The sequence below is a fragment of the Stegodyphus dumicola genome, chromosome 10 (assembly GCF_044657685.1).
Source record: "Stegodyphus dumicola isolate Sdum_Otavi_A_Nest chromosome 10, ASM4465768v1".
Classification (NCBI taxonomy): domain Eukaryota; kingdom Metazoa; phylum Arthropoda; class Arachnida; order Araneae; family Eresidae; genus Stegodyphus; species Stegodyphus dumicola.
In genome coordinates, this window is record NC_140777.1 from 165,915,046 (window position 1) to 165,939,586 (window position 24,541).

At 32.7% G+C, this 24,541-nt stretch overlaps 1 protein-coding gene across 9 annotated transcripts in view; it reads right to left on the reverse strand.

The window, feature by feature from the left end:
- LOC146995185 (uncharacterized) overlaps window positions 1-24,541 on the reverse strand; it is a 428,660-nt gene that overhangs the window by 25,058 nt on the left and 379,061 nt on the right. The window contains exon 1 of one of the 9 annotated variants that reach the window (XM_085825828.1): window positions 10,567-11,192. The exons of the other annotated variants lie outside the window; for them this stretch is intronic. The gene's annotated coding sequence lies outside the window, so the exon portion shown is untranslated. Of the gene's footprint in view, window positions 1-10,566; window positions 11,193-24,541 lie in introns of those variants that run through there. 9 annotated transcript variants of the gene reach the window in all.

Genomic DNA, 24,541 nt, shown 5'->3' on the forward strand with positions numbered 1-24,541 from the left:
TATTGAGAAGTCCCACATAAAATCCTTTCAGATTTCGGTTATGGTTGGTGGCAATAATGGACTTCTCAATCATGAGGCATAAAAATAGAGTTCCCTTAGTATAACAATCGATACATGAGTAATTTACCATCATCCAAAACCTCAAGTCGAGATGATAGAACCAGCATGAACAGAACTTTTCCTTCCAGGATTATAGCTGAAAACAGAAATTTCCCGTAAGGCATTATGAAATATGCTAAGAACGTTAAGAGCACGAAATGAGTACTAATAATATGTTCTTTCGTTGAATTATCAAGGCCGTCATTCCTGTGACGGTTGAAACGTAAGTGCCAAAGCTAAAGTCATTGGGGAATGCGAAGTGGTTGCATCACGTTTTCCATTGAACTACCTTAAGGGGTCTCGTACACCTTAAAACCCTCAAAATCTCTGAATATGATCCTGTTGTAAGAATTGGGATAGCATATTTATTTTTAAAGCTATTACTTCCAGTTTTTTACAGCTGACTACATAGCACAGCTGAATTAGTAAGCAAATAGTTTGTGTTGCCACAAATGTTTTTATAATTTAATCTTCTTTGTGAGGTAATTTTTTATATGTTCACGTAATACTCCCACTTTGCGTGCACAATTTAAAACATTCTGTTATATATTTTAACTTCATAGTTAATATACAGCTTGCATAGCATCTAAAGACTACTGTTAACCAAAAATCTTAAGAAATTTATACAATGCATTTTAATAAAAAATTTTTAATATTTCCATGCGTAAAATTTTTGACTATTAAAATATTCAATATACTTTTTGGTTCAGTTCGATGATAATACTCATATAAAGAAGTCCATTAAATTTAAAGTGTGTACCAAGAACCGTTTTTAAAATATCATGCGCGCAACAGTGAAAATTTATGTTTTGAGATAATCAAGTTTTAATGTAAATATTTTTTTTAAATACTTCTCTTGTTATAAAATATATAAAATGCTTATTTTCTGAGAGATATTGTAATATTATATAATTTCCAATAGTTGGTATAAGCATAATTAATGTAAAATAAGCTGCCATCATCAAAGTATAACATATCAACTAAAAATGATTTGAAACTTCTACGCTATCAATAATACAACTAAATTTTTCTTACAAATTGGAACTTACTTATAGGCAAATGTTTCAGGTAAAGTTCTCTGTAATGTATTATTGTATATCATACATATAAATCATTTAATAGTTCTTCCACAGAGTAACTTTAGCATACTCTAAATGCTATGTATACAACTGGGAAAAAATGCATTTTAAGAAAATCGAGTTTTGATGCAAATATTTCAGTATACAACTTTCTAATAATAAAGTGCATAGTATATTTATTTTCAAAATGATATATTTAAAATGTATAAATCCTTATAAATTGCATAAGCTTTTGTCAATATGAAACACATTAAAATTACCATACTATATAAAATACCATGACAGAATGATAGCCGTGTATTAAAATACGTGTAGCATATTTGAACAAATAATTTATTTTTACATAACCACATCAGTTAAGTACTTTCAAGCATTTAAGCATATGATATGTATCATATTATGCAACATTATTTAAACATAGGTGGGAAAAAAACCTTTAAGACTTATTTGAAATTGTATGCTAAACTGCTACATTCATCGAAGTATAACATATCGACTAAGAATGATAAAACTAAAACTTCCTTACAAATAAGAATTTACTTATAGACAAATGTCTTAGCTCAAGTTCTCTGTAATATATTACTGTATATCAAACATATAAAACATTTAATAGTTCTTCCACAATGTAACTTTAGCATACTTTAAATGCTATGTATACAACTGCGAAAAACCGTATTTTATGAAATTTGAGTTTTAATGCCAATACTTCAGTATATAACTTTCTAATAATAAAGTGCATAGTATATTTATTTTCAAAATACATTTAAAAAGTATAAATCCTAATAAATTGCAGAAGCTTTTGTTAGTATGAAACACGTTAAATTTACTTTGCTATATACATTACCATGACAGAGTGATAGCCGTATATTAAAATACATGTAGCATATTTGCACAAAAATTTATTTTTACATAACCACTTTAGTTAAATAAACTCAAGCATTTAAGCATATGATATGTATTATATTGTATAATATACATATTATTTAACATGTGTGAAAAAATCTTTTACGACTTACTTCAAATTGTATGCTAAACTGCTAAAATTTTATTTACAAATTAAAACGCACCAGCACAATAAACATCCCCATCATTTTTATGGAGGCCTGCACTTCTGACATTTTTTGCTGCCTTTCAAGTTTACGCTGTTGTTTTGTTTCTGACAAGCCTTTCTTTTCTGCGTTATCTATTCTCTTGTTATCGATTTGTAAAAATCCTTCAATAGAAAACTTACTTCTAAAAAGCTGTAGCTCATTCATTACAGAATGTCTACCAACAGACATTTCGTTAAAAGCAATCACTGCTTCATTTCCAGCAATTTGAACTATCCTACTACCAGCACGACATGTCTTTGTACAAAATTTCGAAATTCAGGAATTAAATGATTCATTATTATTTTGTGTTTTGCCGCCAAGGCAACGTCTCAATAACGAAGGTTGTGACAAATCTATAAAAACTGGCTTTATTGCCTCCATTACAGCGACTGGTTCAGAATTTATATGCTTATAATCAGCTTTATTTTGCTTAGCTATATTGTATTTGCACCATGTAGTTTCATTTGTAGGACAAACGTCATGAATCGGCTTTTCATCACTCGATATTTTCTGGTAGTAAATTGCCCAAATGGCTTTTCTGATATCACTAACAGACTCATTATATTCTCTAATCGCATTACCATAATACGAAGTTATTTCATTTATTAACTTATCTGTTAGTCTCCCTTTCCCAGACAGATTTTACCGTCATTTAATTTTACTTTTTTTCTTTCAAGTTTTAATTTGCGTAGCCATATTCCCATTCGTTTTTGAATATGTCCAACACACTCAAATTTTTCTATATTTAATGAACCATATGGTTTGGCGTCAGTTATACCTGCAAATGGTTTTGCATCACCTATGTAAGGATCTTAAGTTTTACTAACGTTTATTTTATTTTAAATCTTTACTATCACTTCTTATTTTCTACTTCCGGCCAGAATTAAAAGCGTTAACTTATTTATGCAAAATTTGTGTAGCGAACGCCGTTACTTAAGATGTGGCTTTTTGCCAAGCGAGAGAGAGGAAGAAGTTAGTCGAAGCAGGCCGCTTACCTTAGAAGTTTTACTCAGTTGCTGGTTGCCTTCCAGGCCAGAGGTTTAATCCTCGTGATAATTTTTAAACGTATATGTAGTGTTAACAGTTCTCTGTACTACATACGCTTCCTGTTAATATAAGGTCAATCTTCCACGTTTATTATTCCAAAGTTAAGTTAGAGTTTAGTTAAATATTTTTATATTCTTACGTTTAGACCACAAGTAGTGGGTCTTTGTATTCCGAAGTACGGAAATTATTGTAAAGAGAGAAAAATAAAGTGTTTTGTATACCTTTCTTGTGTATCCTGTCTACTTCCCACAGTTATTGAACATAGCTTTAGTAAGCTCTCTGTTCCGAGTCAGGTCCTTGCATATACCCGAAGAAAGTAAGACGGAACATTGAACCTGAGAGTGGCGCCCAACGAAGAAGAATAACCATGGCCGAGTTTCAAGAAGAACCTGTGCTGCCTGCAGAAGCGGCTCAGAATCCAGAAATGACAGCTGCCGCCCTGGAAAGATTTGGTTACATCGTCCAGACCATGTGCGCTTCGATGAAACCAGAAGCAACATTTAATGGAAACTCACCGGTAACCAGTTTTTTGGAAAAATTGGATGACCACTTCATGCTCTACCCCGTGCACGAATTTCAAAAAGTTACCTTAGCTACCAGCGCTTTGAGGGGCCAAGCGCTTAATTGGTTCAAATGTATAGGCAGAAGTCTCTTGGGTCAAGCAGGAAGTCCCACCTATACTTACGAGAATTTCAAGACTGCCCTAGTAAAAGCCTTCCCTGTCGTAAGGGATCGTGCGAAACTAGAAACGGAACTTTTCAGCATATATCAGCAAAGAATCGAAAATCTCTCAAGCTGTATTTTAAGAAAAATTCACGTCTTCAAAATCTTGTTAGGAAACCGTCCGGATCCTGAGATAATTCAAGTGATTTTGCCGAGGTTACTGCCCCAAGTGCAAGACTTTATTGAATTAAGAAATCCGACTACACTGGAAAAGTTATTTTATGCTAGCAATCCAGTTTGAAAGTAGAAGAACGGCGGACATTGAAAGAAGACGCCATTATCAACAGCGAAACCAATTTGGTGCGCCAAGACTACAGCAAACTGAAGCACACGGCTACGGAAGCAAAGCGAATCAGTGGGCAAGGAAACCCGAGCATTCAAAAACAGCCGGCGAACATCCACAGTTCAATAGCAATCCAGGAAAAAAGTCTCAAGGCCAGTGGAAAAAGAAGAAAAGCACGGAAATGAAAAATAATTTAAACTAAAACGAATTTCTGCTGACGGGAGGGTGCGGAAATCCGAAGGCCACGAAAACCCCTCTTCCTTCAAGTTAAATACAGTAATGGTGAAAAATTTGACTCTTCCGAAGATTGAAGTGTTGGTGAATAATATCCCAGCCACCGCACTCCTGGATACAGGCGCGCAGTGTTCCTGTGTGGCAGAAGATTTTTTTAGGAAGTATTTTCGTAAATATCGTATATATAATTCGGATAATACGACAGTGTTAGCTGCGCAAGGAGAAAGATGTAAGTGTATAGGTAAATTACCGCTGTATGTCCGTATCAAGGACGAACAAGTAAAGGTTATGTTTTTCATAGTAAAGAATCTGCAAGCACATATTATCTTAGGAATAGATTTTCTTTCAGAGGCACAAGCAACGCTAGATTTTTAAGAAGCGTCCCTTAAGCTGACAATGAAACCAGTTCGTGAAGAAAAGGCTGAACCGCCGATATTAAACCTTGACCACCTGCCTAATGAAGAGCAACGAAGAATCCGACAAGTGGTAAGTGAATTTGCTTCGTTATTTAGTGATATTCCAGGATTTACTCAGGTTACTAACCATAGTATTGACACCGGAGATTCAATGCCAGTTCGCCACAAAGCATACCGGTATGATAAGAATAAGGAAAAAATTATAGAATGGCATATCACCGATAAGCTACGTAAAAAGATCATAACGCCCATCTCAAGTAGTTATGCTAGCCCGGTGGTTTTATGTAAGAAAAATAATGACTATCCATTGACACATCCAAAAAGGTGGAGATTCGCAATTGACTACCGTAAATTAAACTCCATAACTAAATATCCGGTATATCCGTTACCTATTATTGAAGAAATTCTAAGGAACATAACATCCACCAAATATATGACGACTTTAGACTTAACGACTGGTTATTTTCAAATAGGGGTTAGGCCTGAGGACGTGCCTAAGACTGCTTTTATAACCACGTCTGGCACTTATGCATTTCTGCGTATGCCATTTGGCCTTTCAGGGGCACCGGCAACATTTCAGCGATATATGGACATTGTGTTAAGGCCTGTTCATGGAAAGTCCACATTTATCTATTTAGAGGATATCATTATTACTAGTGATAATCTCGACCAACATGTACAGGATTTAAGACAGGTGTTTTCTTTATTAAATGAAGCCGGTCTAAAAGTTAATGTCGAAAAGTGCAAATTTGCAGCCCCTCAATTAAAATATTTAGGTTACAAAATATCTCAGAAAGGAATAGAGACAGACGAATCAAAAATAATCGCTGTACAAAAGTATCCGACTCCAAACACGGCGAAGAAGCTCTCTTCTTTTCTAGGACTTTGTTCATATTATAGGTCCTTTATAAAAGATTTTGCAGCTATTGCTGAACCATTGTTAAAAAGGAAAAAGGCGAGATTCTAGTGGACGGCCGAAGCCAATAGTTCTTTCGAAAAATTAAAACAAGCATTAACGCAAGCCCCTCTGTTGAAATTTCCTGAAAAGGATGAGAATTTAGAAATTTCAGCGGATGCTTCGGATTATGCGGTAGGAGCGCTACTTTCGCAAAATCAGCAGCCCGTGGCATTTTTTAGCCGAACTTTAAATCAAACACAAAGAAATTATTCCGCGACCGAGAGAGAGGCACTTGCAGTTCTGTTAGTAGTGCAAAAGTTCCGAGTCTATTTTGGGAAGGCGCCAATAACAGTGTACACTGATCATGCGGCGGTAACTAGATTGTACTCAGGGAAAAACTTATCCCCAAGGTTAATAAGATGGGCACTCAAGCTACAAGAATATAATCTGGTAATCAAGCATACCCCCGGAAAGGAAAATATCGTAGCAGATGCCCTATCCAGAATTAAAATAGATGAAGAAGGTAATACTGTAAAGGTGGCAATGCTCACAACATGTACAATAAATTCCCGAGAAACTGTAATAACCGAACTGGGTAAGGATCCTGAGTTTGGAAGCATTTATGAGTATTTAAAGGATCCTGAAAATTTTAGCCACCAAGATATTGTGGCGATAAGAAATAGGGCGGCCCATTACGAACTAATAGATGGTCTATTAATTTATACAAAAACTACGAATTCCAACAACGAATTTCGACTTGTTATCCCAGCTAGTCTTAGATTAAATATCCTGTAGGAGCTCCATGACAGCCCTTTAGCTTCTCATGCTGGTATTCGAAAACCTATCCAACGCGTACGCGAGGCAGTCTATTTTCCTGAACTGCAAAAGTTAACAAGGGCGTATGTCCAGTCCTGCCCAACATGTCAAGCAGTTAATTATATTAATTTCCGCCCGGCCGAGTTTCTAAATAGTATTAAATCCGAATTTCAAAATGAAATAATTGGCATCGATTTATTGGGCCCTTTCCCAAAAAGTCAGTTAAATAAAAGTCGCTATCTCCTTGTTATGGTTGATCATTTTAGTAAGTGGATCGAAATTGTTCCCTTAAAACGAGCCTCCGCGAAATTAGTTACTGATTCTATTTTAAATAAATATATTTTAAAATACGGAGCGCCCCTAAAAGTTATATCGGATAATGGTCCTCAATTTGTAAGTAATGTATTTGAAGACATGTGCCAAAAACTGGGCATACGTCATTTAAAAATGGTCCCGTATCGGCCGCAATCAAATATAGCGGAACGGGTGAATAGAAATATAGTGAAAATTATCTGTAGTTATGTTAACAATTTTCATAAAAGCTGGGATAACTATGTCAATGAATTTGCTTTCGCCCTTAGGACCGCAAAACATGATACAACGGGCAAAACTCCTGCTGAGTTATTTTTAGGCAGAAAGATTATAACGCCGTTAGATAAATTATTTTATGTGCAACAAAGAGCCCCAGAATTTAAAATGGGTGATATAGAAAAACTAATTAAAGAAGCAAAAAAGAATACTGAAGTAGCACAGAGAAAACAAAAGCTGTATTATGACTTGAAACGACGGGGAGTAACTTATAAAGTAGGGGATGAAGTGTTAAAAATTAAGCATTCACTTTCTTCAGCACCAGAAGATAAAACTGCCAAATTTTTTCCACGATTTGAAGGACCATATGTCATAGAAAAAATAACTCACGCTGTAGTAGTGTTAAAAGCCAGGAATGGTGAAACCTGCTCCGCAAACATTGATCAAATCAAACCCTACTATGATCGTAATAAAATGCAAATATTTACAGATCTTTTGCAGGATCCGGCACGGCAGACACGGCGGGCACAAGCTCCAGAGGTGGAACAACGACAAGTACAAGGGCAAGCCATTAAGAGGCAGGAGCAAGTGAAAGGAAAGTTTCCCCGCGGGAAAATTAAAGGTAACAAGAAAAACCGTCCAGAAAAGAGAGCTCACGAACACCCCCAGAATGAAGAAGGGAGAAGGACGACGTATGCAAAGAGAGCCAGGAGAAATGACGGCAACTATAATCCGGCTCTAAAACGGAGGATCTACTCATCCGACAGGACTCTCCGCAGCAAATGTCGCCGAACTGCGGAAGGGCCACCAGCGGCGGAGGAAAAGTTACAAGGAAAATTTGGACGGCCAGCAACGAGGTCCAAGCAGGAACGCGAAAGGATTCTCCCGGTTCCGCCAAGACCAGCTGCCATCAAACGGCCAAGACCACAGGCAGCGGCGAAAAAGAAGGTATTCAAGGGTGACCGAACTGGAGAAAAAAGAAAGCTTCTAGAGGAAGGCCCTGAAGGGCGAGCCCGCACAAGAAGGAGGATAAAACAAACGAGAATCTGCGCTACCTTCCAGGACTGGGCTCAGAAAAGAATGTCCGAATATAACAAAGATAAGTAAAATTTTATGTTACTTTGCAAACGTAAGTTAATCTTTCATTCTTACTGCAAGTGGCAGATTTCAAGAAGTTTTACGTCATGCGAGGTCTACCTTTATCGCCAAAAAGGCGAGAAATGAGTTGTTACCGATTTTGGTATTATGTTTTTCAATTACTCGCGCGTAAAACAAAAGTTGATGTATAATAGGAATATGTAAAGACTTAAGTATTGTAAAAGTTATTGTATAAATTTTATTCAAAACATTCTGGCAAGAAAGAAGTTTTAGTCTGAAAGACTTTTTGAAATGTAGTATTTCAATGTAGAAGAATTAGCACTTGATTTGAAAAGAATAGAAGTTAACAATGTACTACTAATGTATGTTTTCAAATAAGTAAAATTAACGGCATGTTAATATGTTCTTATATACAATGTGGACTGTTATTTTAAATGTTAAGAAATACTGTGATATGGTAAAAGTGAAAGTAATGTTAAAAATTTTTTTTATTCGTGTTACTGTAAAAAGACCAAATCATGGTGAATATGTGTTAAAGGTTGAATGAATGTTGTTAGGCTCTCTGACGCTACACTTCACAGTTAGCCACTTTCAGAATAGTACCTCAGGGTTTAGAGTTGAAGTTAGGGTGTGTTACGAGGTCTTGGTATGTTGAATTTTTAACACGTTAGTGTTTTGATTGTAGGAGGAAGTGTTGAACACGTATACATAAACACATTCGTGTTTGGTGTTCTTTTACAACACATGTCAGAGAGCACGGGGAGAGATAATTAAAATATTCATGAATGAAATAAGAATGTTAAGAGAAATATAAATATGCATGTTACTTGCCATTTCATTGTGTAACATTTCATTAAACTAGTTTTCCTTCCAGATCTCTGGAAGGAACCAGATTTGAATAAAAGCTCCTGTTTAGATGCAGTACAGATGAAAAATTGCGTGTCCTTGGAGCCGCTATTGTAAAAACAAATTTCTTTTTTTTTTTTTTAATTTCTAGTTTCTAGTGAGAAATGTTTGTAAAAGATTGGCCTCGCGTTAGATTCTAGAGCTAAATGTTTTCAACAAGGTCGTTTTAGACCTCAGTTTAAAACTAATTAACACTGGCGGGAAGTATGTAAGGATCTTAAGTTTTACTAACGTTTATTTTATTTTAAATCTTTACTATCACTTCTTATTTTCTACTTCCGGCCAGAATTAAAAGCGTTAACTTATTTATGCAAAATTTGTCTGGCGAACTCCAAGTACTTAAGTTGTGGCTTTTTGCCAAGCGAGAGAGAGGATGGAGTTAGTCGAAGCAGGCCGCTTACCTTAGAAGTTTTACTCACTTGCTGGTTGCCTTCCAGGCCAGAGGTTTAATCCTCGTGATAATTTTTAAACGTATTGTAGTGTTAACAGTTCTCTGTACTACATACGGCTTCCTGTTAATATAAGGCCAATCTTCCACGTTTATTATCCCAAAGTTAAGTTAGAGTTTAGTTTAATATTTTTATATTCTTACGTTTAGACCACAAGTAGTGGGTCTTTGTATTCCGAAGTACGGAAATTATTGTAAAGAGAGAAAAACAAAGGGTTTTGTATACCCTTCTTGTGTATCCTGTCTACTTCCCACAGTTATTGAACATAGATTTAGTAAGCTCTCTGTTCCGAGTCAGGTCCTTGCATGTTCCCGAAAGAAGTAAGACAGAACATTGAACCTGATACCGTCACCAATATAAGAAGTATATTTTACTTCTTATATTATTATTAATTAGTTTCTAGCAATAAGATGCTCTTCTATATGAATATAGGTTTCTACTTAATTAAATTTGGGACTGAAAACAAACAGATTAAAAATTTTTAAATAATTAACAGTCTTCTTTTAAATACATATATAGTAAGTGGTTCCCTTAAATTGAGAAAAGGATAGATGACACAGATGCAGTTCGTTTTGCAGTAAATTGTGTTTCCTGGTTTTGCTTTAAGTAATTAAGACAGACACTTATTTTTGCTACTTTGTGAATTAGATAAAAATATATAATTAACACAAATATTTCTAATTTGAATGAACATACATTCAAAGTAATTATTTATTAATTTTTTTTAAAAATTTTTAGATATTCAATCTTCAAGGTGCATTTAAACATTCAAAGCAATAAAAAATTATTTCTATTCTTAAGGCTATATGAAAAGTAGAAGTGCAGTAGAAATTGGTAAAAGCATTTACTGCTCTCTATATACTCTGCGAAATAGATGAAAATATGATGATGTTACTTACCATCCTGATACCTTACTAAGTGTCTATTACTGGCCACAGTCTTGGACATCTTCTTATAGACAAGATAACTTCCAACTCCATCCCACTTGTGAGAGAATCAACTTCTCGTAACAGAAAACTTCTCCAAAAAAGACTTCCTGTTCTGTACCGACTTTCATTACAGTAATTAACAGATTATGTATCTTACAGTGGCCATTTGTTTTAGATTAGTGTTAACTCGATATGGTAGCTATGGGCTGCAAAGTGAATTTTCACTCAGAAAGTTTCAGACTTTATACAGAAGAACTGCATATTACATGCAAAGTGCCACAAGATTTTATATATATAATATATGTAGATACAGTAGATGTGCAGTATCCCAGTAAGACCAATGAGAGATGCTTCTAGCTGCTAAGGTAGATTTAATAAGGCAGGTAATATTTTGGGTATTTAAAGTACATTATATTAATCAGTGGGTAACTGTTATTTTTGAAAATACAACGATTTCAAGCAATATAATGACAAAAAGAGATAACAATATCTTTATTAAAAACTTTTTCAGATTAACCAGTAACAAATCATTCAAGCTTACAGTGTTAGGGTGATGTTTCTAATGAGATAATTCGGAACTTATATTCATTGCATGTAGAAGCTTCTAAAAGAGAACAGTTGTTTTAATATTTATTTTGTGTCAAAACGTAGGCTCCAATACTCATTATTTATGGTCTCAGAAAGTAGCTATTGACATTCCTTATGTGACAGCTTCTTAGAATTTAAGTAATAGATGTGCTTCATTAGAAATTTGTAATACTGAGCATGAAAAGAGACCTTAGCGAAAATGCCAATGTATTTCTAATACAAGTGCAAATAAAATTGCTTCTTATCAATGTAAAGGAATAAATTATGTTTATTTGTTTAAAGAATGGGTACCATTAAAATATTTAAATTTAAGGAATTAGATGTAACAGAGGGAAAGATAACATAAAAAATATATAATCCATGCTTTAATTGCCTCTGTGGTACTTAACATACTTGCATTAGTTTTTCGAAATTTAAGTAATACACACTGCTACATGAGAACAGTAAGTCAGTTTTTTTACAGCTGACTTAAATCCAGTTGTGATCTCAAATTCTTATAATTTAAAGCTTAACATGGAAAAAATAAGAAGTATTGTTTCCCACTGCAATCATTCAAGCACTTGATAGAATGGGAAACCAGCACAGTTGTTCTGTTCTGCATACTGGTAATGAATGCAGCTTTATTTTGGAGTCTTGTACACTGAAAAGAAGTTATGCTCTATCTACTGTTTATCCAGATGTGCTTTTCCGCTCATGATTCTAAAATTTCATTCTGCAAGAGAGTGTTATGCTAAATAAGTTACCTCTCCTCTTCCACCGAGGCATACGGATCATAATATTCTGTCATCTGAAGATTCTGTTGTTAGCTGATATTGAATATAGTGTGAAAAATTGACATTTTTATTGGCAGTTATAATGGATTTGCCTTTTGTTGCCAGGTATAAATAAAAATTCAGTAGTGGCACAACACACATATTTTGGTTGAGTACTTTCTGGAAGAATTCGAAACACATTTCGTGATAATGAAACCGCAATTGCACTAGACAACTTTTGGACTGAGTTAAACACTGACAAAGCCCTGAAGTGGTTTTGGGAAACTAGTGAGTTACTTCAAAGGGTTACAGTGCTAGCACACAAAGAGAAATATCATCTAAAGCTTTTCAAAGTGAATTCTGATTAGACTCTTCGTGAAGCTTCCGTTTTGAGATTCTGCTGAAAATATGAGAGAATATAAAGAAGTGGCAATTTCACACTTAATTGCCATTGATCACAAATTTAAGTGAAATCCTAGTTTGTAAAAAGGTTATAAAGAATACATGTCCGATTATGAAAAACTGAGTCTATGAGTCTAGTTAATTTAACACACAGGTTTACCTGATAATGCATAATACATTCCTCAACATTCTGCATTTATACCAAATAGTGCTATGGTTTTTCTAAACCTAATATAAAGGAAAGTCTTTGAATTCCATATTATTTGTAGGACTAACTATCAAGTGGGATTAGTTTTGGTACTTGGAAGTTTCATAATACATGTTGTAGTGTTTATGTCTGATACTGCCGAATTGTATGAGCACATTCTTATAGCTAAAGAAGGTAGAAATGCTTCGCAGAATAGAAGCATGGGATCGATTAATCATGGTAACTTATTTCATGCCTCCTTTTCATTTTTGCCAATGATACTTTAAAACAATTGCAGTGAGTGGGGGAAAAAGATTCAGAAGTATGGGATCGATTAATCATGGTAACTTATTTCATGCCTCCTTTTCATTTCTGCCAATGATACTTTGAAACAATTCCAGTGGTTGGTGAAAAAGATTCGCCACGCATCAGAGATAATAAGAAATTATTTCTATGCGATGATCTTTTCTTTAGATTGAAAAGCACTGAAAAGGCTTTTGATACTTGTAGGCAGTTTATATATTGGAAGCTACGAAACAGGTGACTAAAGAAATTAAGGAACCAAAGAAGTGGTTTAAACTAAGGAAATGGTGAACCAATTAGCTTTTCCTAAAGCCAATATTTGTTGAACCAGGAAACTGGTTCTCTCAATGTGCAAATTATGCCTAATAAATTGTCTAAATTGTTGAAATTATAATCTGATTCAACATTATTATATAATGGGATTAAGACAGTCTTGGCTGTTGAAGAAAATTACAATCATCGGAGATTTTTTAACCTTTCAATAGCTGTAAAAGCGATGGAGATTACGTATCGACATCTTTGGATTTCCGATAGTGATTGGTATGATCTGGTTCCTAATAGTATTAATGAAAAATGGATAAAGTTTCAGTATATTAAAATTCCTAGATGCATTCACTTCCAGACAATGCAGTTGAGATACATTTCGTAATGCATCAGATTTTGCATACCAAAAAGTGATTAATTATAACAGCAAGAACTTAATATTACAATAGCTGTCATAACTACAGTTATTCTTCTTTTCCTAGATTAGAACTGAATGCTATCAAAGTTTGTTGGTTCCATTCAAAATATTCTGAGTTACTATAAGTTTCAAATCTTTGCATGGTATGTTGTTGCACTAATAAGGTTATCATCACCTTGTCGCAGATGAAAAACATTTACTGTTAACTGAAGTACGGAAATCTCGGAGTTTTACTGAGGTCTCGATCAGAATTACATTCCATCAAAATTATACCCAACAGACCTTGCTTCCTGGGGAGTCTGTTAGAAAAGCTCAAAATAAACTGACTGTGGTGGTAAAAGAGGCCCCTTGAATTTGACTGAGTTTTGAATTCTGTAACATCACTGAGGATCAGATGCATTGATTGAAAAGAGAACTAATACCATACTTTCATGACACAGTTTAAAAATTGAAACTTTAAGTACTTTCTTAAATAGCACTTATCGAAAAGATACAAAACTGTTTGCCAAATTTCAAGGGTGAACATTTCCCTATAACTCTTTGGAATGTAGAAAAGCATCAAGGCATTATTTAGTATTGTGGGTATAGTAAGTGCATTTTAAAGATGGCATACAATTATTAAGTTGCAAGAAACCTTTGAAAGTTATAGTGTTCGCAGCATCAAATAATTTTTTTGAAGACAGCCTCCTACAAGTGGCAGGTTGTATTCAGCATACTAGAATAAATTATAATGCTAACCATTCATTTATTATTCAGTCTCCTAATAGACTGGATGAACTCTTGATTGAGCTGAATGAAATTCCATATGCAAGTTGTATAGTGGTAAATTCCATTTTAAAACACAACTGTTGTATCAATGGAGCAAAGAAAATTATTAAAAGTTTTAAAGCAAAATGCATAGTTTGCAAATTATAAGGGCCATTTGCTAACTGTAGTATTAATTATACGGTCCCAATGATTTAAAATTTAACTAAGGACATGGTAAATGGACTGCTAACAGCTATGCTGTATTACAGTCAAAAGTCGTTAATTCGGACACCCATAATCCGGAATGATCTATAATCCGGACCTCAAAGCTAAAAACTTTCTGCGCATGCGCATAAGCGTTTAAGCGTGCGCGTAAGACCTTTACGACTGCGCATTTGCGTGTGCACAAGCGCAGAATACGTTTTCACTGCGCGTTTAATGTATAACGGACGGTATAAGCTCAAATTATCTAATTGTCTATTTCAGTTAATGTTGATGATTGCGTTGTTCCTTAATCTTCGAATTGGATCCGGCTTATTATTTTTTACAGACTGTAAGAGCAATTTTATAAAAGTAAGCTTGAACTTTCGATTATGTCAAATAGAATTTCCGATGCTGGAGCTCCCAAAGGATCTACGAAAACGAATGTATGTTTCGATGTCCATCAAACAAAAAGTGGAATTGCTCCAAAAAATGGATAAAGGCATATCCTTTGTTTATTTAACCGTTCGGAAATCTGTTTATCAATTTCACGCTGCTTTGCGCGGGGGGGGGAAGGGGGAACGTGGCGGCGCGCAATGAACTGGAAGTTGATATGTCAACATTATCGTTATCTTCAGGGCAGATGTTTTTATTTTATTCGGCTTATAATTCCTTATTAAATGTAGTATTTCATCTCAATGTACTTCGTCTTTCATATGATTTAAATCAAATTCCTGGTCATTGCAAATATCACGAATACAAATTAAATAGTTTTCTGGTTGCAATTTTCTAATTTCGGCTATGCATAATGTATGCTTTACGCATGCGCGCGTTGAAAGAAATGTTTAATAAAGTAAACAAATAAATATTAAGCTTTTTTTTTGCAAATTTTGATACCCTTTAGATCATAATTGCTCATTATTTTATAAATTACTGTTTTATATTTTTAATTTTATAATTTCTGCATGCCATCTTACCAGATTTAAACTGATGATCTATAATCCGGAAAAATCAATAATCCGGAATCACCGAAGTCCCGACGAGTCCGGATTAAAGACTTTTGACTGTATTCGTTTGCATGGCAACAACAGCTAGCTAACAACAGCTCACCAAGAAGCTGTCTGAGATTTAACAATTGACTGTTGCATTCAAGAGGTTTGCTGCAAGCCAAGGCATACCTGACACATTTAATGTGATAAGGAAGTAACTTTATTGCAGCAAAGAGAAAACTGAATGAACTTTGAAAGAATTACGAGAAACTACTACAAGTGTTTCTGAATGTGATTTTATCAGGCCTCACACCTTCATTCCAAGAAGTTTCTGTTGCAGAAAATAAAGCTCTGGAAGAGATGCTTGCAAATGCTGCAATCCAGATGAGTATGGTCAATCTTGGAAATTGGGGATATCATTCTGCTAAAAGGTGACACTTTCCCAGCTACACAGCCATTACAAAGAATAGTAGAGGTTTATCCAGCACAACATGGACTTGTTTGTGTTTGTAACAATTACTGCTCATGTTTTATTTCAAGCAAGTTAATTCTCCTGCCTACATTCACATTTCCTGTGATAAGGAAGTAACTTTATTGCAGCAAAGAGAAAACTGAGTGAACTTTGAAAGAATTATGAGAAACTACTACAAGTGTTCCTGAATGTGATTGTATCAGGCCTCCCCTTCATTCCATGAGGTTTCTGTTGCAGAAAATAAAGAAGATGAAGAAGAGAGATGGCACAGTGAATGCTTGCATATGCTGAAATCCAGATGAGAATGGTCATTCCTGGAAATTGGTGATATTATTCTGCTAAAAGGTGACATTTTCCCAGCTACATGGCCATTAAAAAGAATAGTAGAGATATATCCAGCACAACATGGACTTGCTCTTGTAAGCTCAAGTTTTATTTCAAGCAAGTTAATTAAGAATCCACTTCTTCAGGACAGGTGTGATGGCTGTGTGCCACATGGGATCTGTGTTTTTACCCACATTTGCAGCATATTACAAGTGATGAAGATGGCTCATTACTGCCATGTCAAATAGCCACGTCATCATAGCAGTGCTGCTGTATTCTCCGGACTGATTTACACTTTCGGTCATGCAGTGCTGCTGACTGTCCATTTATTCCTCTTTACATTGTGTTAATAAATGTTCTTTTTTATTTTATAGCATTTTGTAACCTGGTTTATATTTCAAAAATTCTACATCCATCATAATTATTACATTCAGATACCAAAACATTGCAATAAACTCTCAAGATAATTGGTAAACTGGTGATTGGTAAACAAGATATGTAGATAATTGGATATCATTAGCTATCATGAATATTTATATATTAACAATTATGAACAAAGGTGAAACAAATTATGAATTCCTGTATTTCTTTTATGACAGCAGCAAAATAAATTTTTACATTTTTATTTAATTTAATTTTATAATTACATATTTCAAAATATCAACTATTTAATAGACAAATCTTTTCCTTTAATACATATTAAGCAGTTTAAAATGATTGTCGTCTCAGAATTTCATATTTATGCTTAATCTCATATTATTTTAATTGAAAAAAGAATTAAAAATTTGTTAAAAGACTATTCATTATTAAAGTCTCTCAACAATAAAATTCCAAAACTTGTCTCAAGACAGAACTAACAATATTTTATTCTACTAGATATGCAGTCCTCTGTCCATGAGGTTGCCTTTGATGTATTAAATTTTATTGTCATTTTGATTATTTAAAATTGTCATTAGTATTTCATGTACAAAGTAACATACGCATTGAAGCATAGTTCATTCCAATACGTATCAATTTTTAAATGTTCAATTATATTCTGCCTATTTTCTATTCTTATTACTGAATTAATAATATTTATCCCTCCTTATTTAAGCCTTCTGCTCAAAATGTATAAATTTATGCAAATATGATACATTTTGGTATAATTAACATATGAAACCCAAAATATGTTCTATTTTTAGCAGCTATATTATTAATTCTGACATTAAATGGCAAGTAATGTATTTCTACACAGTACATAACATATATTTCAGCGTATAACATGCACTTTTGCCAAAAATATGATTGAAATTTACGAGTGCATGTTATACGAGTGCACGACGGATATAAAAATAATAAATTAAAAATATGGAAAAAAATCGGCATACATAAGTTACATTTTTGTGTTTACTTATACTGTTTTAAAAGAAATGACATACCTCTTAAATTTAAAATCTTTTCATTATCGGATAGCATAAAATGTTCAACATGCTGGTATTCCGTTATATCCTCAGGCACATCATCGATTTCTGTTTTATCTTCACCGTCACTGCAAATCTGGTACATAAACAAACATCATTGTTGGTGAATCATTATCATTCACCAACACCAAACACCCTTGCTGCAGCACAATTTCCATTTTCTTTCACAAACTGAATGACTTTGCATTTAAAACTAGCAGTGTGTTTTTTGCAGGAACCATATTTACTACTAAAATTAACACAAGATCAACTGTATTTCAACTAAAACCTTCGATGTTCACTTGAAAATCACAGCTTCACAGAAAGAGAAAACATCTGAAATCTAATTCCATGACTTCTTTCGTGTTGGAAGTGCATTCTTTCTCCAGATTATATCCACCTTCTCTCGAAACCCTACCATAGCATTCTTTTGGACATTTGCATTGAATCCATCCTCTTTGCAGGAATATTTACTCCCTCAAGCATTTAACCCACACACATATTGTTCCTCTTAAGACTTGTCAATGCAGTACATTATTGTTCGAATGGCGCGTTATACAGATATACAAACAAAAATTTAAAAATCTAGCGTAAAATTATAGATGCACATTATACACTGGTGGGCGTCCCACGCCGAAAAATACGGTAATTAATATGCAGTAATCTTTGACTTACATCAGCAACCATAGAGAGCAAATATTTTTTATTTATAATTTAGAAAAAGTCATTTTAAAAGTTTATTCATTTTGTTTACTTATTTATATTTTAACTATATAATTTTTCAGCGGACATTTAAATATTTTCAACAATATAAATTTCAAACATAGCTTTTTATTAGAAAAGGTGTTATTCCTGTGAAAGCCAGAAACAAAAACACATAATAACTAAAGTTATTAAATATATAACTGTTGATTTGCCTTGAGGGGTTGTAGGATGAAATATTCATATCAGAACATTTATTCATATATATTAGAACAGAACTGCATATCTGGTCTATGCATAGAAAAATAAGTTGTTCAAAAATGTCTGCTAAAATCATAGACTTATTTTCATTTTGCAAAATAAACAGTATCACTCACATTAAATATGGGGTGGGGGGAATACATTAAAAATCAAAATAAGAAGAAAAGACTAAAAATAAAAATCGTTTAAGGCTATCTGTACAATTTCCTGAGATTTTATACACAGAATATAAAAGCTTTCACTTATGAATCTGTGATTTTAGAACCTCTCCCTATCATAGAAATACTGATATAACTGCATGCTCTGTTATCTTCAACTATTATGAACTTCATATTCACATGTACTGTAAATAATTTTTAAGATTACTGAACAGTAAGGACAAAGCTAATCATAATAAAGTAACTTGCTATAGTACACAGACAGTAGCTCAGCAAAATGAAAATGATGAATGCAGAAAAAAAGTGTAGAAATTTAAAGTGGGGTAATTCTCATAAGCATAAATATAAAACACAATTTAAAAGCAGAAATTCTCAGAGTACTTTTCTTTCAAATAGTTCAAATATAGATCTAAAGTGAAAAAGTCGGATTTTTCATTCACTTCATTGCAACAGAGATATTAAGCTATCAATTTTTTAAAAAAATTACGTAAGAAGGGTTCGGAATGAATGCAACTATTATTTAATAATTAAAATCATTTAAGATTTAATTCTTAAATATCTCATGATTATTCATGCCTCACATGCTATGTGTAAGCCTGGGTAAATGATAACACATGTGAAAACTCAAGCCTAGTTTTGAGTATTTGGTGGAGAAATTAGAAAACTGCTTTAAATTAAATTTATTCTAAAACAAAAATCAACATTTTCTATTAGCAAGTGAATGGATGCAATCCTTCCATAAAATTATTTGTAAAGAAATTTTACAACTTACCAAAATAAATGTTTTAGAAATTTTATAAATTATTCTCCCTATATAAATTAAAAACTGTTGTTTTGAGTTTTATTTCAATAACACCTGCACAATGTTCAATTAAATTATTCCTTCTCCTTGCAAATTCAATTCACAGAATGCCTTTTCATTAGTTAAGCAAAAACGCACATTTTTAAATCTTTATTAAGGCTTATCATTTGTGCCCCAAAATGTTAAATAAAAACAATATGCACATGGAGAGGTAGAAATGATTTGTTTAAGACTAAACTAATAAATTATTCCCTTGAAATGATTTATCTGGTATCTCAGTAATATAGTTACACAATTAAAATATATATGAACTAAAAATTAATTCTCTACATCTTAATTCTCGTAATTAATAAACTTAATTCTCTTAATTCTCTAAGCTAAAGGGTATTTTTATGTTTCAGACATTCAAGTTTTAAAACTTTCAATCTAGTTCCTCATGAATATTAGACAAAATATTCGATAACAACATGCAAATAAATTATTTAAAAAGGACAGGATACAGTCCTTCTATAATTAATTTGTTTTTTCATCTAAATTTGTTTGACTTGTCCTTTTCTTGATACATGACACTGACATGATACATGATATTGACTGATGAAAAGGACTGCCTTCATGAAGAAATTTCCAATGCAAAATTGATCAAATTCACAGTACATATCTATGAAGGGAAAAAAGTGATTCCCCTCCTTTCTCACAATTATTTTTTTTTAATAAAATATCATTTTATGACTAGTTTTTCACAAAAACGTATTTTACAACAATTCTTTTACCTTAACTAACCATTTTAAAAAACTTGGATAAAATTATTTTGAAGCATTATTTTCCCCCCTCTCCTGTAGTGAAAATTGCATTTCATCAATTTTATTGTATGAATCGTGCTGATTAAAAAAAAAAAAAAAAAAAAAAAAAAAACATGAAAGATGTTTAGGAACAAAGGAATTGAAGGAAGAAAATTACTTCATGTCTCCCTTTCACCAGGTGCATTATCCTCTGAAGAGAGTTTGATGCACATGCATACTACTCCTCAAAGATTAGCTTTGCCTCCTTACAAAATACTTATTTATAATTAAAATAATATATTTTTATTATTTAATATATAAAATAATATATATTTATTATTTAATATATTATTAATATTAAAATAATATACTGTTTTACAATTAAAAACTATATGCAGAATGTTTCAAAGCATAATTTGTTTAAAGCTAAACGTTAAGGCACGTAAGAATAAAAAATTATATTTTTCCTTAACACTTAGCTGTGAACTCTACAGATTTCACAGCTAAATGAAGTATTTCAGAATGAAAGACAACAGAAAAGTTTTAAAAAATTCCACATGGTCTTATATTTAAAGGAAAAAATTAACAAAAAAAGTGGATTTCTTTTATCCTGTGCTTTGATTTATCCTGCATAAAAATTCATGGGTTTTAACAAAAAACAATTAATTATAGGTTGAAACACTAATATTAAAATCCTCTTAGACTTCATTTTTTAGCCTAAGATCTTATTTAAAAAAAAAAATTAAATACAAGACCTGAAATACTTCTTGAATGCTAAAAATTAGCCCAGCTTTAAAATGCAAAACTGTCATTTCCCATTTGAAATTTTCAGAGAAATGTAGTATTTAATACTATGTAAATTTAAGTTTCACAAATATATAATTACAACAAAAAATATCAAATATATTTCTTATGAAATATGAAATAGATGCAAAGTTTTTCTACGTAATTCTTAGGTAATACATGCATTTCCATAGTAACACAAGGTACCAGGGTTTGGTTTACATAATAACAGACAATTTTGCCAGCCTCCTTAATTTTTTTTCCACAACATATAAAATTTATTTCTGAAGCAATATTTTGTTGTAATAATTTTCAGATATATAAAATAAAATGTTGAGGTAATAAATTTAATTCATATTAACAATTACTGAATATTAGTTATTAATGAGAAATTTTCAAGACAGAAGCAATTCTATGATTAGAAAAAAAAATAATAAATTGAGGAAAATGTTCCCACACTTCCTGCTTTTTTTTTAATAAAACTCTTGGAAATATGAAAAAAACCTTTATTTTGTTAAATAATGTTTACAGATTTAGAAAATAAAAATATATTAATAACTTCTGAATTAATATTAGGAATTAACGTTTCTCAGTAACAGAGAAAATTATAATTAGAAATAATTTTTTTCCACAAGAAATGCTTCTTCTTTCTTTCTTTTTTTTTAAATAGCTGTCATTGTCATACCTACTGTTTAGTGCAAGATATCTTGCATTAAATATATTGAACAACATAAAGCAATTAATAAAATTCAGAATAAATCTAATAATAGCTCTTCAAAAACTGACTGTAATTGTCAAAAAGAATAAATTTTAAAATCTTAAAAATATGTCTTGTGACATACTTTTTTGCATCCATTTTTTTTTCACAGAAAACAAAAAATTCAGATATCAAATTCAAAAATATCTTCTTTTAACAACTAATTAACATTAGATATTAATTGGAAAATTTCAAGGAGGAGGCAAAAAATATAAATGTAAGAAATATAAAGTATTGAAAAGATTTTTCTCCTTTTTCAAAATATTTGTAAAATAATGCTTCCAAATTAAGAAAATTAAACATTTCATGGCACAATTCTGAAATATTGAATTTTAGGAATTATTCATTCTGAATAATAATTCAATTCTCAATATTGAAATTACAAAGCATTATGTTGTTATTTAGTGCTTCTAATTTACACAGAAATGCCAAATGAAGTTGCACTTTTGCAAGCAGAAAAACATGATCAGATATAACAACAAATATCAATAACAAAGACAACATATATCTTGGAGATTTTTTTTTTTTTTGTGACAAATTTCATCTTTATCTCCCGATTTCTTAGTTTTCTAAATCAAAATAATTCTAAAAATAAAAGAATTATATATAATTTCATATAATATAAATTTTTAAAATGTTAAAAATAGAAAGTTATTTTAAATATGAATGTTCAGAGCATTAAATGTTTATCAACAGCAGAAAAAGTTAATAAAAATTAATTTCAATATTTAAATTGAAAATTAATCAAGATAAATAAACTTTAAAAAATTGGTTATTTATTAAATACACAAAATTATTTGCCTTCTAAAACATGTTCATCTATTCACATTTCTTTTTTTTAATTCATTTACATAAATTTTCTGTACATGTTTAAACAATACAGATCACTGGGGAGTGATGAATTTGTCACAAACATCAGTTATTTAACACAATACAAAAAGATAATAGATGCAAAAACTCATTGCCATCATGTACCTGTCTGTATCAATAAGTATTAAACAAATACTATGGGAGCTCGAAATACATACAGTTTCTCCCACTTAAATACTACGGAATCTCGAAACACAGTTTCTCCTGCTTAAGTAATGTTAGAAATACATTGTGAGTATTTCTGTCAGCAGGAGCAAGGAAACATACATTTGAACAATGCAGACTGCAAGTCCTGAGTTAAATAACAAATAAGTGTTCTCTTTCATAATAAGTGTCCTTGCCTTTCAGGTAGTTAACCTAGAAAGGAACTGCTACGAAAACACACAGTGAACTTACAAACTTAGGCAAATCACAGCTGCAGTGATACTTCGCAGACATTCAGAGTGTTTCTTACGGAGTCTGGCAGTAAAATGTACCTGATTTGATTCCTCTGTTGGGGGGGGGTATGAAAAATCAATACAGATAGGCACTTCTTGCCTGTTTGCTCAGGAACTGTCCAGGCGAATCATTATTATGGAAATTGTCGACACCTTTACAGTTTTTTCTCGAAACAATTCGCCAAACATAAGTGAACACAATTTTACAGTCTCTAAAATTTGGCACAGAAAGTCCTAAATCGTGGAGGACCTAAAAACCGAAATTTTGGTCAAATTCCTTATTTTCAAATTGTTCGACAAAGTTTGCCTCGATTTTCGGGAGTCGTTTCGATAAAGTCCAAAACTCTAGGCTTTCAGTTGAAGCTGGAATTTTCCCAGCTATGGCTGTGATGGAAAGGACATTTTGTAAAAGTCACCAAATTTGTATGAGTTACATTTTATGCAGGTATTTTGCATCTCCTGGGAACTTGCAGGTACATGATAAGCAGTAAAGACATCCAGAATGGTTAGGACATCCAGTTTGCATATGCCCAAAGTGCTGACACCTGAAACAGCTGCTGGTTGTTTGCTTCCCTGATCTGTATTTTGCTTCTGGTGGAGTCAGAGTTTTCATCCACTGATTAAGCCACATACGACAACCTTAAGTGGAAGTTGTTCTTTTGCACCGAAAGGCACTGACAGCCCGTTCTCTGCTGTGCCAGTCATGGAACATTCAGGAACATTCTCCTAAACATTTACGATTTTGTAGAGTCTCACCTTCTTTGGGAACATATAAAGGTGACACTGCAGAGGAATGGGGGCATCGATATTATTTTTGCCGAAAACAGATTTCTTTCCACATGACTTGAGGTCGCAGGCACATTACGGGAAGCAGACAACATTTCTTTTCCACGGGAGGTGGGACGCTGTATCCAATAAATCCATCTGCCCTAGGCAACAAAAAGAGTTCATAGAAATGTTGAAAGCTCTCATGTCGGAATTGATGCAGTCAAGAAAGAATGCATGATGAAGGCAACAGATTTTACTGTGGTTAAGAAGTTCATTTTTGATTTACAAAAGATCTCTTTTGAAAAGAGAAGCTTTAAAATCATATCACACAGTGTTGGCGCTCAATAACTCTCATCCAGTTTTCCAGACGATGTTGAAGTAGCAAATTCAGTCATAATTAGTAAACTGCTGGAGCTGGCAGTCCTGTGAGGTTGATTTCTAACATCAGAAAAAAAAAGTCAAAGAGAGACAAGAATTGGTGACTTAATTTTAATGCACCAGTAATATCTCTCATTTCTGGCTGAGCATAAACGTTTTTTTTT